Genomic DNA, 15,173 nt, shown 5'->3' with positions numbered 1-15,173 from the left:
CGCCACGCCTCCACCCCCCCCGCCCTAAGCGGGACACGGGGATGGAGCCCTCGCACGCTGCCACACCTCCACCGCCCCCCCCGCCTCAAGCGGGACACGGGGATGGAGCCCTCGCGCGCCACTGCGCCTCCACCCGCCCCCGCCCTAAGCGGGACACGGGGATGGAGCCCTCGCACGCTGCCACGACTTCACCCCCCCCGACCCAAGTGGGACACGGGGATGGAGCCCTCGCACGCCGCCGCACCTCCACCCACCCACGCCCTAAGCGGGACACGGGGATGGAGCCCTCGCGCGCCGCCACGCCTCCAACCCTGCCCCACGCCCCAAACGGGACACGGGGATGGAGCCCTCGCACGCCGCCACGCCTCCACACCCCCCCGCCCCAAACGGGACACGGGGATAGAGCCCTCGCACGCCGCCACACCTCCACCACCGCCCGCACCGCAAGCGGGACACGGGGATGGAGCCCTTGCGCGCCGCCGCGCCTCCACGCCCCCCCCCCCCCGGCCCCAAGCGGGACACGGAGCCTGCGCGCACGGCTGCCCCTCCCCACTGCCCCAAGCAAGACACGAGCACGGAGCGCTCGACCCCCCGCAGCGGGACACGGGGCTCAGCCACCGCCCCCGTCCTGAGCGCTTTTTGGCCCACCCTCCCCCCCCGGACTCCTGCCCCATCCAACCCCCCGCGTTCCTTGATGCCCCCCCCGGAAACCCCTGCCCCATCCACCCCTTTCCCTGTCCCCTGACTGCCCTCCGCCACCTCATCCAACTCCTCTCCTGATTCCCCATCCAACCACCCCTTCTCCCTGTCCCCTGACCACCCTTGGAACCCCTGCCCCTGACTGCCTCCCACCGCCCCATCCAAGCCCTGCTCCTTCCTGACTGCCCCCCGGGACCCTTGCCCCCATTCAATCCCCCTGTTCTCTGCCATCTGACCGCCCCGACCCCTATCCACCCCCCCACCACCCCCCTGAACTCCCCTGCCCTCTATCCAACATCCCCTCCCTGCTCCCTTACCGCACCGCCTAGAGGTGGCTGGTGGTGCTACAGCCGCGCCGCTCGGCTGGAGCCGGGCCACGCTGCCACCGCGCAGTGCCTGGAGCACCGGGTCAGTCTGAGCTTGCAGCCCCCCCGCTTCCCATGAATCAGCTGTTCGTGCAGGAAGCCTGGGAGGGCTGAGAAGCAAGCGGCGGCTTCGCGCTCAGGCCCAGGGAGGCCGAGCGGAGGTGAGCTGGGGTGGGGAGCGGTTCCCGTGCGTGCCCCTTCCCCCGGGTTACCTGCTGTGGCGCGGACGGCTCCCCCCACCCCAGCTCACCTCCGCTCCGTCTCCGCCTCCCTGGGCTTGAGCGCGAAGCCGCCGCTTACTTCTCTGCCCTCCCAGGCTTCCCGCGCGAACAGCTGATTCGCGGGAAGCGGGAGGAGGGGGAGAAGCGGGGCAGAGCGTTCAGAGGCGGAGGCGGAGCAGAGGTGAGCTGGGGCCGGGGAGCGGGGCGGAGAGCTGGAGCACCCATGGGTCGGCTCCTAAGGTGCCACTTTTGGATAATGTGCTCAGGGGGAGCAGCCGCTCCCTCTGCTCCTGCCCAGCTATGGTCCTGGTCACTTCAACTTACCGGTTGTTAAATTTAGAAGCCCTTTTAGAACCGGTCCCGCGCAGGACAACTGGTTCTAAAAGGGCTTCTAAATTTAACAACCGGTTCCCGCGAACCGGCTCCCGCTCACCACTGGAGACTCCCCTTGCCGCTCTCACCCTAGGAGCCAGAGACCTCCCAGCAGGGCTGGTGAGTGCAGCCAGGGAAGGGGGAAGGGTGTGGTGGAGTGAGTGTCTGGGAGGTGTGCGGGGGGTGCTGGGCTGTGAGGGTGTGGAGGGCGCTGGGCAGTGGGGGAGGTTTGTGTGTTTTGGGGTGCTAGGCAGTGGGGGCCTGTTGGGGGATGCTGGGCAGTGACAGAGATCTGTGTGTGTCAGGGCACTGGGGGTCTGTGTGGGGCATTGTTTAGTTGTGGTGGTGGGGCTGTGGGGAAGGGCACTGGGAGGGAGGGAGGAGAAATCTGTGTGTATTGGGAAACTAGCGAGTGGGGGTTTTTCTTTTACCTTAATTATACTATCTTAGGAGCCCGCTATAACATAGTACCAAGGTTCAATACAAAGTCATATAAAAGTTATACAAAAATGCATAATGCAGAGATTTATCTACAACTGCATTGATTGACTGCTGTGTGCAGTAATATAGCGACCCCTGGACCTACAGGCTTCCACACGCCGTCAGTGCCTTGCTAGTGTGCCATGCGCCGTGAGATATCTCTTCTCTTTGTGTGTGACTGTGAGTGTTTCCCTTGTGTGTGAATTTATTCAACAAAATCTTGAGCTTCATAATGGATACCATGAGTGAAAAAAAAAAGAGAAAAATAGAATCAGAGCACAGAGTTTTCAACACTGAATGGACGAATAAATACTTATGTACTATTTCCAAAGACAAAATACTGTGCCTCGTGTGTCGCGAAACGTTAGCCGTTCCGAAAGAATACAACCTTCGGTGGCACTTTGAAACTAAGCATCCCAATCTCGCCAAATTGAGCCCAAATGAAAAAATAATGAAAGCAGCCAGTTTAGCGAAAAACCTTAGTAGAGAACAGCAAATTTTCAAGAAAGTGAGCACTGAGAACGATACAGTTACTAAAGGAAGCTTTAAAATTTCTAAGAAAATTGCTGCTGCTGGGAAATGCTTCACAGAAGGAGAGTTATTAAAAAAGCCTGTAGGTGCAGGGGTCACTATATTACTGCACACAGCAGTCAATCAATGCAGTTGTAGATAACTCTCTGCATTATGCATTTTTGTATAACTTTTATATGACTTTGTATTGAACCTTGGTACTATGTTATAGCGGGCTCCTAAGATAGTATAATTAAGGGAAAAGAAAAATTTCTTCTGTGCAAATTTTTGAAGCAGAGTTCAAATTTGTGCGCCATGAGGCAAATGCGCCCAAGTGAGTAAAATGCTTATACATTTAAAAAGTTTTAATTTGCAATTTGTGTCAATTTATATGGGTTTTCAGATAGAGACATCATAAGTAAAAAAAGAAAAACAAAAGTTTGTGTTTTAAATTGAAAATTTTCCTAAAAAATAACAATAAATGATTATCAGCCAAGAATAAGATATGTAATTACAAATGCATTTTAATTTCTTTATTGGTCGAAATGTCAAAGACTGCTAAACTAACCTTACTGTTTTTCCCTGCGATCTTTTTCATTTGCCCATTCAATATAAATTCTGTCCAAATCTATCAGTCCTCAATCCAGCTGGTAACTCTTAATACACATCAGCACCCCACGTAGAACCCCCCACTCGCTAGTTTCCCAGTACACACAGATTTCTCCTCCCTCCCTCCCAGTGCCCTTCCCCACAGCCCCACCACCACAACTAAACAATGCCCCACACAGACCCCCAGTGCCCTGACACACACAGATCTTTGAGTGGGAGTTCCATTGGAGGAGAAGGTACCTGTATTTGCGTCTGTCTTTGTATTGCTTGTATGTGTAGAGGCCTGTAGGGGCAGCGTGCTGGGCGGGCAGCTGAGCCCTCATTGGGGGTGGAGCTTGGCTGAGGAGAGGGCCTATAAAAGCGGCCACCCAGCCAGGCAGCGGCAACAGCTGCGAGCAGCGAACAGAGCTGCTAACAGGGGAGTTTGAGTGGGAGTTCCATTGGAGGAGGTGGAAGGGGAGGCAGGAGGGCATGGTGCCCTGTATGCTGTGTTTCCCCAGGTGCAGAGGGCACAGCTGAGCAGGCGGGCACAGGCAACAGCAGCCATGAGCCAAGCCGCAGGTGACACAATGCAGATGATTGCATGCGGCAGCTGCGGTATGTACATGGTCCTAGCAGCGGTACCTGAACAGAGGTATGTGTGCATGAAATGCCGCCTAATAGAACTGCTGGAAGAAAAGATCCGAGGCTTGGAGATGCAGGTAGATACCCTGATAGAGTTTAGAAGGGGGTTCGAGCACCTGATGGAGCAAAGGCAAGTGGGGGCTGAAGGGGAATGCTCAGGGGCACAGGTGGTAGCAGGGGCTAAGACCTGTGAGGGGGGAATGCCGGGGGGAGAACAAGGGCAGTGGAAGCATGTGACTGTGAGAAGCAGGCAAAGGAAAAGGAGGGCCAGTGAAGGAGAAATAGAACTCAGGAACAGGTTTGGGTGTTTGGAGAACGAGGAAGGGTGGCAACAGGTGGTAACTGAAGGGAGCAGGGTGAGGAAAAAGAGACGAGCAGCTAGTCCCATAGAAATAGGGGAGGAGTTGATGGAGACAGCACCAATTCTGGGCCCCGGGAGGATACAGGATGATGTAAGGGGGACTATAAGGGAAAATAGGAATGGACAGGGGTTGCAACTAGAGGGAACAGGGGATAGATTAGTAGATCGCACTGCCACCAGGCAAAGGCAAGTGTACGTGATTGGGGACTCCTTACTGAGGAGGTTGGACAGGCCTGTAACCAGGGCGGACCCAGAGAACAGAAGGGTGTGCTGTCTCCCGGGCGCTAAGATAGGGGATGTGGACTTGCGGCTGAAAAGGATCCTAAAAGGAGCAGGTAAGAACCCCTTGATCATCCTTCACGTAGGAACAAATGATACGGCTAGGTTCTCGCTAGAGAGAATCAAGGGAGATTATGCCAGGCTGGGGAAGACGCTTAAGGAATTCGAGGCTCAGATCATCTTCAGTGGGATTCTGCCTGTTCCTAGAGAAGGGCAGTAAAGGGGTGACAGGATTGTGATGACAAATAGTTGGCTAAGGGCGTGGTGCTATAAAGAGGGCTTTGGGATGTATGGCCACTGGGAGGCTTTCGGGGACAGAAAACTGTTCTCACAGGACGGACTTCACCTGAGTAGGGAAGGAAATAGACTTCTGGGAGGGAGGCTGGCTCATCTCATCAAAAGAGCTTTAAACTAGGAATTTGGGGGAGACGGTTGGGAGATGTCCAGTTAATCTCCACACCAGACTATAACATTGAGAGGGAGGACAATGAGATAAGAACAGATACAGCCAGGGGGAAGAGATTGGACATAAGGAGGGGGGGTGGATACCAGACTAATGGGTCATACTAGCAGTACGGTGTCCATATCAAATGGGAGAATGAATGTGAGAGAGGCCTAAAGGCATAAATTAAGATGTTTATACACCAATGCGAGAAGCCTAGGTAACAAAATGGAGGAATTGGAGCTCCTGGTCCGAGAAATGAAACTGGATATTGTAGGAATAACTGAAACGTGGTGGAATAGTAGTCATGACTGGAGTACAGGTATGGAAGGGTATGTGCTGTTTAGGAAAGACCGGATCAAAGGTAAAGGTGGGGGAGTAGCATTGTATGTCAATAATGAGGTAAACTGTAAAGAAATAATAAGCGATGGAATGGATAAGACGGAGTCTGTCTGGGCATTACTCACATTGGGTAAAAGAACTACTAGAGCCTCCCTTGGGATAGTGCTTGGGGTGTACTATAGACCGCCGGGATCTAGCCTGGAGAACTCATTAACGTTTTTAGGGAAGTAAATACTAATAGGAACTGTGTAATCATGGGAGACTTTAACTTCCCAGATATAGATTGGGGAACAAATGCTAGTAACAATAATAGGGCTCAGATTTTCCTAGACGTAATAGCTGATGAATTCCTTCATCAAGTAGTTGCTGAACCGACGAGGGGGGATGCCATTTTAGATTTGGTGCTGGTGAGTAGTGTGGACCTCGTTGAGGAAATGGTTGTAGGGGACAACCTTGGCTCAAGTGATCATGAGCTAATTCAGTTTGAACTAAATGGAAAGATTAACAGAATTAAATCGGAGACTAAGGTTTACGATTTCAAAAGGGCTAACTTTAATAAATTAAGGAGACTGGTTAGGGAAGTGGATTGGACTGTGGAAGGCGCCTGGGATTATTTCAAGTTGAAGTTGCAGGAGCTGTCAGAGGCGTGTATCCCAAGAAAGGGAAAACAGTTCGTAGGCAGGAGATTTAGACCGAGCTGGATGAGCAAGCATCTCAGAGGGGTCATTAAGAAAAAACAGGAAGCGTACAGGGAGTGGAAGAGGGGGGGGATCAGCAAAGAAACCTACCTTATTGAGGTCAGAGCATGTAGAGATGGAGTGAGAAAGCAAAAAGCCGAGTAGAGTTGGACCTTGCGAGGGGAATTAAAACCAATAGTAAGAGCTTTTATAGCCATATAAATAGGAAGAAAACAAAGAAAGAAGAAGTGGGACCACTTAAGACTGTAGATGGAGTGGAGATTAAGGATAATCTAGGCATGGCACAATATCTAAATGAATATTTTGCATCGGTATTTAATGAGGCTAATGAAAGGCTGAGGAATAGTAGAAGCGAGACGGATGGGAATAAAGGAGTGGGGATTGACATTACCGTATCCGAGGTAGAAGCCAAACTCAAACAGCTTAACGGGACTAAATCGGGCGGACCGGATGATCTTCATCCGAGAATATTAAAAGAACTGGCGCGGGAAATTGCAAGCCCGTTAGCGATAATTTTTAATGAATCCATAAACTCGGGGGTGGTACCGTTTGACTGGAGAATAGCTAATGTGGTTCCTATTTTCAAGAAGGGGAAAAAAAGTGACCCGGGTAACTACAGGCCTGTTAGTCTAACATCTGTAATATGAAAGGTCTCGGAAAAAATTTTGAAGGAGAAAGTAGTTAAGGACCTTGAGGTCAATGCCAATTGGGACAAATTACAACACGGTTTTACGAAAGGTAGATCGTGCCAAACCAACCTGATCCCCTTCTTTGAGAAAGTAACAGATTTTTTAGATAAAGGAAATGCAGTGGATCTAATATACCTCGATTTCAGTAAAGCGTTTGATACGGTACCGCATGAGGAATTATTGGTTAAATTGGAAAAGATGGGGATCGATATGAAAATCCAGAGGTGGATAAGGAACTGGTTAAAGGGGAGACTGCAGCGGGTCGTACTAAAAGGTGAACTGTCAGGTTGGAGGGAGGTTACCAGTGGAGTTCCTCAAGGTTCGGTTTTCGGTCCAATTTTATTTAATCTATTCATTACTGACCTTGGAACCAAATGTAGGAGTGGGCTGATAAAGTTTGCGGATGACACAAAGTTGGGAGGTATTGCCAATTCGGAGAAGGATCGGGATATTCTGCAGGGAGATTTGGATGACCTTGTAAACTGGAGTAATAGTAATAAGATGAAATTTAATAGTGAGAAGTGTAAGGTTATGCATTTAGGGATAACTAACAAGAATTTTAGTTATAAGCTGGGGACGCATCAGTTGGATGTAACGGAAGAGGAGAAGGACCTCGGAGTCCTGGTTGATCGCAGGATGACTATGAGTCGGCAATGTGACGTGGCCATGAAAAAAGCTAATGCGGTCTTGGGATGCATTAGGCAAGGTATTTCTAGTAGGGATAAGGAGGTGCTGGTTTCGTTATACAAGGCACTGGTGAGAGCTCATTTGGAGTACTGTGTGCAGTTCTGGTCTCCCATGTTTAAAAAGGATGAAATCAAACTGGAACGGGTACAAAGAAGGGCCACTAGGATGATCCGAGGAATGGAAAATCTGCCGTATGAAAGGAGACTCGAGGAGCTCGGTTTGTTTACCTTAACCAAAAGAAGGCTGAGGGGGGATATGATTGCTCTCTTTAAATATATCAGAGGGATAAATACCAGGGAGGGAGAGGAATTATTTCAGCTCAGTACTAATGTGGACACTAGAACGAATGGATATAAACTGGCCGTCGGGAAATTTAGGCTTGAAATTAGACGACGGTTTCTAACCATCAGAGGGGTGAAGTTTTGGAACAGCCTTCCAAGGGAAACAGTGGGGGCGAAAGACCTCTCTGGCTTTAAGATTAAGCTTGATAAGTTTATGGAGGGGATGGTTTGATGGGAAACAGTGATTTTAGTCAATAGGTCAATAACAATGGTCAATGATGGGATATTAAAAGTTACTACAGAGAACTTTTCCAGGAGGTCTCCAGTGGTGAGCGGGAGCCGGTTCGCGGGAACCAGTTGTTAAATTTAGAAGCCCTTTTAGAACCAGTTGTCCTGCGCGGGACCGGTTCTAAAAGGGCTTCTAAATTTAACAACCGGTAAGTTGAAGTGACCAGGACCGTAGCTGGGGGGGAGCAGAGGGAGCGGCTGCTCCCCCTGAGCACATTATCCAAAAGTGGCGCCTTAGGAGCCGATCCCATGGGTTCTCCAGCTTTCCGCCCCGCTCCCCGGCCCCAGCTCACCTCCGCTCCGCCTCTGAACACTCCGCCCCGCTTTCCCCCCCCGCTTCCCGCGAATCAGCTGTTCGCACGGGAAGCCTGGGAGGGCAGAGAAGCAAGCGGCGGCTTCGCGCTCAAGCCCAGGGAGGCGGAGACGGAGTGGAGGTGAGCTGGGGTGGGGGGAGCCGCCCGCGCCACAGCAGGTAACCCGGGGGGAGGGGCGCGCAGGGGAACCGCTCCCCACCCCAGCTCACCTCCGCTCCGCCTCCCTGGGCCTGAGCGCGAAGCCGCCGCTTGCTTCTCAGCCCTCCCAGGCTTTCTGCGCGAACAGCTGATTGGCGGGAAGCGGGGGGGGCTGCAAGCTCAGACTGACCCGGTGCTCCAGGCACTGCGCGGTGGCAGCGTGGCCCGGCTCCAGCCCAGTGGCGCGGCTGTAGTGCCACCAGCCACCTCCAGGCAGCGCGGTAAGGGAGCAGGGAGGGGGTATTGGATAGAGGGCAGGGGAGTTCAGGGAGGGGTGGGGGGGTGGATAGGCGTCAGGGTGGTCAGATGGCAGGGAACAGGGGGATTGAATGGGGGCAAGGGTCCCGGGGGGCAGTCAGGAAGGAGCAGGGGTTGGATGGGGCGGTGGGAGGCAGTCAGGGGCAGGGGTTCCAAGGGTGGTCAGGGGACAGGGAGAAGGGGTGGTTGGATGGGGAATCAGGAGAGGAGTTGGATGGGGCAGCAGAGGGCAGTCAGGGGACAGGGAAAGGGGTGGATGGGGCAGGGGTCCCGGGGGGGGGCATCAAGGAACGCGGGGGGTTGGATGGGGCAGGAGTCTGGGGGGGGAGGGTGGGCCAAAAAGCGCTCAGGACGGGGGCGGTGGCTGAGCCCCGTGTCCCGCTGGGGAGGGGGGGGCGAGCGCTCCGTGCCCGTGTCCCGCTTGGGGCAGTGGGGAGGGGCAGCCGTGCGCGCGGGCTCCGTGTCCCGCTTGGGGCCGGGGGGGGAGCGTGGAGGCGCGGCGGCGCGCGAGGGCTCCATCCCCGTGTCCCACATTGCTGGTTCCTGTCGGCGGGCAGGCACGCCACCAGGAGCTGCCCCAGGAAGCGCCGCCACGCCAGCCTCGGGACTTTGTGTGCGTGGGGTTTAGAATCCCCCCGCGGGGCGCACAGTGATCCCCCACGAGCCGCATGCGGCCTGCGGGCCGTATGTTGTGCAGGCCTGGTCTTGTGGCATAGTCGCGACATGTCTGAAAAGCATAAGACGCCATCTGTGGACAATGGCCCCAGTAGTCTGTAGACCGGAGCGACCATAAACATCTGCTTTACAAATGAAGTCCTTCCACTCTATGCCCAATATACAACGTTGGCATTTTATGTGGAAAGCCTCCAGCTTTGCCCACTCTGAGTGGCGCAGTCCCAATGTTTCGCAACCGTACAGCAGTACAGAGAGGATACAGCTCGATTAGATCCTGAACTTGGTTGTCGTGCCGAGATGATGTTGATTCCGTATTCATTGTAAACGACCCATGGCAGCGGCTGCAATGCCACACTCAGGCACCTAAATAAATGGCCTGGCCTTTCTCAAATGCTGAATACCAAGAACTCCTCACTCGAATCTGCCGAAGCCGTGGCTGTTCAGCTCCTCTGAAAATCAATCCACTCGTCTAGATGCCTGAATATGAATGTTAGTGCCAGACTTTGGACAGTGACATAGGAAGACATTGGCCTGAGCCTATGCATGGACTCTCATCCTACAATCCAGCCCCTCAACAGATACATCCCAGCTTCTGACTGTGAGCCATTCAGCTACAATGGGGAGGCCTAGATGCTGTAAGTGAATTAACATGTAATGATAGATAGACAGATAGATAGATAGTATAAGCTATTCTTTCTACCATCTGCCGTACGGATTTGCTCTGTAGGGCTTGCTGTCCCTGTTACTCATGGGTATTTATGTTCCAGAGACCCACATGAGAGAGGGAAGGATTTCAGGCCCAAGGCCCAAGTGGGGCAGGAAGAAGCACACGCTCACCTCAGTTGCCTTCTTTGCTGAGGTAAGTTTTGTTGACTTGTTGAACTGAGATTGCAGAGCGTTGCTCAGTCCCATATTCTCACAACTGGCAGTGCCCCATATGTATGTCTGGGGCACCTTGCATCCTCATTTCTTGACCTGTATGTGGGGTGGCCTGGGGTTTATGTAAAAGGCAGGGATTGTGTTGAAACCATAATCATCCAGATACTTCTGAGGAAATCCCTCTGGAACAGTGGAAATAGCGCAGCATTCGGCCATCAGTCCCTCGGTAATTTCCCAGATTGTGACTGCGTTTGATTTCCCATGAGACGTCTTGAAAACTGCTCTCTTTGTTGAGAGGCTGAACCTCTGAAAGTTCGCCCTGGAGAATGTAAGCATTGACAGGAGAGCCGTTGTGTTGATTCCCTAGGGCGCACTGTCCAGCACGCCGGCAGACAGACCCAGATCAGAAGGCCTGGACTTGGTACGTGAACGTAAGTAATATCCTTAGGTTAGTGCAGTGAGGAAGCAGAGGTCCCAGGGTGTGGGTCAAGGAGATGGCAATGGGGACGCAGAGGCCCTGTCATGGCACCAATGGGGTCTAATTTGTACTGTGTGCTTTGGTCATCCACTGTGTGATGATCCTCTTCTGTAATGGGCGCCATCGGCCTGTTGTAATGGCTCCAACACCACCCTCCTCCCAGCCTCAGGAGAGGGAGGTGTTCCCAAGGGAGAGGGGGCATGGCTGCGGCATCCCCAAGGCTTCTCTGCTTTATGCTGGGGGCTGGCCCAGTGGCCAGATGGCCTCCAAGTTGGTAGGGGAGGTGCACAAAAGCGGCTTTCAGGCACATTCCCACGCAGCTGCCAGGATCTGCACTGAGCCTAGGATCTGCAGAACCATCTCACAGGCTGGGCCTCAAGGCTGGCAGGTTGGCAGATGCTGCACTGAGCAGCAGAGTTACTCTGTATCCTGAGTCAGGAAGCTTTTCTGCTGCTTCGCTGATCAGAGGAGCCTGGTAGTTAAATGAGGCAGGAAGATACACCTGGTTAATGCAAAGACACAGATGGAGCCCTGGAAGCCCGTATTTCCTGGTGTTTAATCAAAGAAGATCAAGCCTGGGCAATATGACTTGACAGTCCTCAGCAAGGACTCATCAGAGAGACCCTCAGATGTAAAGAGGGAGGAGGTGGGGGATATTGGGTACAAACTCCCCAGATCCAGTTCCTTAGTCCGGGATCTGAGTGAGGGTGAGACCAGCCCGTCAGTCAAAGGAAATAGTGGACAGTGAGATGGTTATAGGCTAAGCCTAGTGATGCAGGAATGAGTCCAACCCCTCTTTGTTCATGGTGGCCTGATCCAAACAAAGCTCACGGAAGTCAGTCTCTCTGTTGTCTTTAATGGGCTTTGGCCCAGGCCCATGGAGAAGAGAATGTGTTCTTTGAGCCCTACAAAGGACAGAGCAGAGACCATTTCCGTCATTAATAGTGTGATGATTGAGCTGGAATAAAGCTAATCCAGGGTTCCCCTTTCTCTGCTGTTGCTAAACTTCTTTTTTCCTTGTTGATCCCCCAACACACGAACTGCTGGGCACCGCCAAAGTCCACAAAGAGGAGAAAAGAGGGAGGAGCAGCATCCGCCTGCTAAAATTCATGGCTGAGGTCGGACCAAGTAACCTTTGACCCTGACTAGCTCATTATGCGTTCCACAGGGGACCCTTATTACATAACAGTACAGTGATTGGCCAGCCCCAGGCTGGCAGGATAAACCCAGAGCACAGCAACCTCTGTCCTCATGACTGAAATGAGCTAGTGCCACTAGACTGGGCCATGCCTCCTTCACCTCTATTACGCAGCAGTAAGGATGTGAATCACAGCAAGGAGATCAAAGCTCTGTAGAGCTAGAGACAAGCTCTCTCCTCGCCACCTTTCAGATGGCAATTCTCACCCCTCCCCCACCCCCACCCTCACCCCTACCCCCACCTCCCACACACACACACATTTACAGAGGAGACTCTAGACAAAATACAGCAAAGGGCAAAATAACTGGTCCCTGGACTGTGGGAGGAGAGTTATGGGCAGGGAGTGAGGGAGCTGACGGCAAGGAGAAGGCTCCGGGCGAGTGTGATCACGGTGATCAGCGAGCCTATGGGAGTTATTCACATTCTCAGGAGGCCAGGACAATTGCTTAAAAGTAAGACAGGAAAGCTGGAGGCAAGACCACGCTAACCATGAAAGCAGGTTTGCCTGGCACGGGGACAGTCCAGCTCGCAGCGTAGTTCTCCTACAGTCGCTCTGGACTGACTCTGGCTCTTGTCCCCACTGAGTCTCCCACCCCAGCCACCATGCGCACATGAGCCCAGGGCGATTCTGAGGAGACCCCTATTTTCTGAACAACGGCTTCAGGAAGGACCTGGCTGGCTGGGAAAGCGCAGAGCACTACAGAGCCGGCTGGGCCCTTCATGTTTTTCAGCCTGTCAGCATATTGGATTCAGACTAATTCTCAGGCTGAACTCTATTTAGAACAGGTACCTTTGTTCCTTCCTGCGCTAACGTCACTCCGCTTTGGGGGAGAATAAGGACAGAGGCCTATTAGAGATCTGTAGAAAGCCCATCTGGGAGACAGATTCTTCCACAGCTGCTTCTGTGAGATTTTGACAGTTTCCTCTGAACCATCGGGTGCTGGCTGCTGTCAGAGATGGGGTCCTGGACTGGGTGGAACTCAAGTTTTGATTCAGTCTGCTAATGCCTATAGCTAGTCCTTCACTAGTCAGTACCAGACGCCAAGAACCAGCTCCTCGGATGGTGCAAATTGGCTTAGCGCTATGGACGGCAATGGAGCTCTGCAAATTCCCACCAGCTGAGGATCTCTAGCCCTGCAGCATCAGTGACTCAGGACACTGGAGTGTGTTGGCCGAGGCTTTGAAATGATCATGGCAGTGAGAGATGGGCTCAGACTGGAAACCCCAAACCCAGCACTGGTGGACGTGGGGACGCTGAGATCTGGATCCGGAGCCAGAGCTGAACGATGTGGCTTGGGGCAGTCGCTGATTACAATAACCCCTGGTGTGTAGCTAGGCTGTGTGCACTGCACACTGGGCTCCCAACTGCAGGATTTGACTAGTAGCCTTTAAAAAAAAAAAGTTTTGAGGTGCAGAAGGACAAGGAAAAATGTGACACCCTGTCCCAGGCCCTGAGCTATTTCTGTGGTCCAGGGGTCCCTTTACGAACACAGCAGCCATCTCCATACAGCAGCTAACAACAAAAAAAGCTTCCATGATCCTTAAATCCTGACCCTGTCCCTCTTCCATCCTGCACTGTCCTTTATTACACAAAGGCCTTGTCTACACTTACGTCAGCACGTAGGGTGCGTGTAGCTCCACGTGAAAGGCTGTGGTAGGGAGGGCAGCCAGGCTCAGCTCGGGGAGCTGCCGGTGCCATTCCACACTGCCTCCCCCCACCAGAGCCTTTCCCCACTGGAATCTTTCACTGCCGTGGGGAAAGGCTCTGGCAGCGGGGAAGGGGCAGGACTCTACCCTACTAAATATAGCAGCGTAGACACGGGAGGCCCTGCATGGGCAGGTAGGGTGCATAGCCATAGGGGTCAAGCGTCCCTTTACTTGCCTTAGCCAGGCCTCACCATCTACACTGCTGTTACACCCGTGCTAGCAGGGTCGAAATAGCCCCAAGTGTAGACCTACCCAAAGCAACCACCTCTGTTCCTGGAGTCCTAATTGACTGTGCTTGAAGAGGCTTGGGGATTGCAAAGGAAGGCAGGGTCCAAGTTAACACCCTAGCCCAGCAGCAGCCCCTCTGGTGGGAATTTGTCCTGGGCTCACTGCAAGGAAACAGTTCCCCCTTAGTTAGGACTTTGTATTGTTCTTCCAAAAAAGTAAGGCAGAAACTAGTCATGTAAGCCACTCACCACAGGGTGGCGCTGATGCTCTGCCTCCCCTACGTTTTTCTCCTCTTAGGTCCCTTTGCAGCGAATCAGATTATGTCTGGTCTCTGTGCCCATTGATGCAATCTGAGTAGCAGGAGCCCTTCAGCCCCACGGTGACATGGGCTGTTATGTGTTTGAATGATTAATCCTTAATCCTTCCTCTTCCTATTCCAGGCCAGAAGGGCTGAGGTGCTGTTTCCCGAGGAGCTGTTCCAGGACTTGCGAGGTAAGCACAGACACGGGCCGTGCACTACAGCTCTAGGTACACCCAGGAGCGCCGCCAGCGTTTTTGCCGCCCTAGGTGGCGGAAGGTCCCGCCCCCGAAATGCTGCCCCCGACAGGCAGCAGAAGGTCCCGCCCCCGAAATACCGACGACAACGGGGGCAGCCGAAGATCCGGACGCCGCGGTCGCTGCCCCCCAAATGTTAGCACCCAAGGCAACCGCCTAGGTTGCCTAATAGGTTGTGCCGGCCCTGGGTACACCCCTGTAACCCTAGAGGGGCAGGAAACGTGGTCCTTTCAGGTGGAAACGATGGTCGTTTTAATATCAGTGTCGAGTGTTTAGATGCAAGCTGGATGGATAGAAACAGAGAGTTTGGAAGATCAATATATAGTTGAAGATCATTGTTTTTATTGTGTTTTTTCCCCCTCTCATAGGAGCCTTTCCAAGCGTTACAGAAGGACGGGCCAGAGTTAACATGGCATAGAGTTGTTTGTTGCATAATAAAGCTGCTGCTGATTTCCAAGTGTGTGCGACCAACTTTCCTCACTGCGCACTAGGCTGCATGTAGCCATGTGACTGAGATGTCGGCCTTCTCTTTTCTGGGCACTGCACCTTTAATAGTAGAGGAATCTTGCTGGCTGCCAGCATCCTGGCTAGGGTTGCCAGGTGTCCAGTTTTCGACCGGAACACCCGCTCGAAAAGGGACCTGGCGGCTCCAGTCAGCACTGCTGACTGGGCTGTCAAAAGTCCGGTTGGCGTGGGGCTGGCAGGCTCCCTACCTGGCTCCGCGCGTCTCACCGCA

The 15,173-nt window shown here is 53.1% G+C and overlaps 1 long non-coding RNA gene across 1 annotated transcript; it reads left to right on the top strand.

Moving 5' to 3' along the window:
• The first annotated feature begins 10,112 nt into the window (after positions 1 to 10,112).
• LOC128845686 (uncharacterized) lies at positions 10,113 to 14,877 on the top strand. The gene is made up of 4 exons (XR_008446704.1): positions 10,113 to 10,251; positions 10,639 to 10,702; positions 14,323 to 14,374; positions 14,806 to 14,877. It is a non-coding gene; the product is annotated as an uncharacterized LOC128845686 (long non-coding RNA).
• Positions 14,878 to 15,173: the final 296 nt, after the last annotated feature.

Source organism: Malaclemys terrapin, chromosome 11, assembly GCF_027887155.1.
Source record: "Malaclemys terrapin pileata isolate rMalTer1 chromosome 11, rMalTer1.hap1, whole genome shotgun sequence".
Lineage (NCBI taxonomy): Eukaryota > Metazoa > Chordata > Testudines > Emydidae > Malaclemys > Malaclemys terrapin.
Note: the sequence above shows the minus strand (reverse complement) of the source record. Positions and strands in the feature narration are given on the sequence as shown.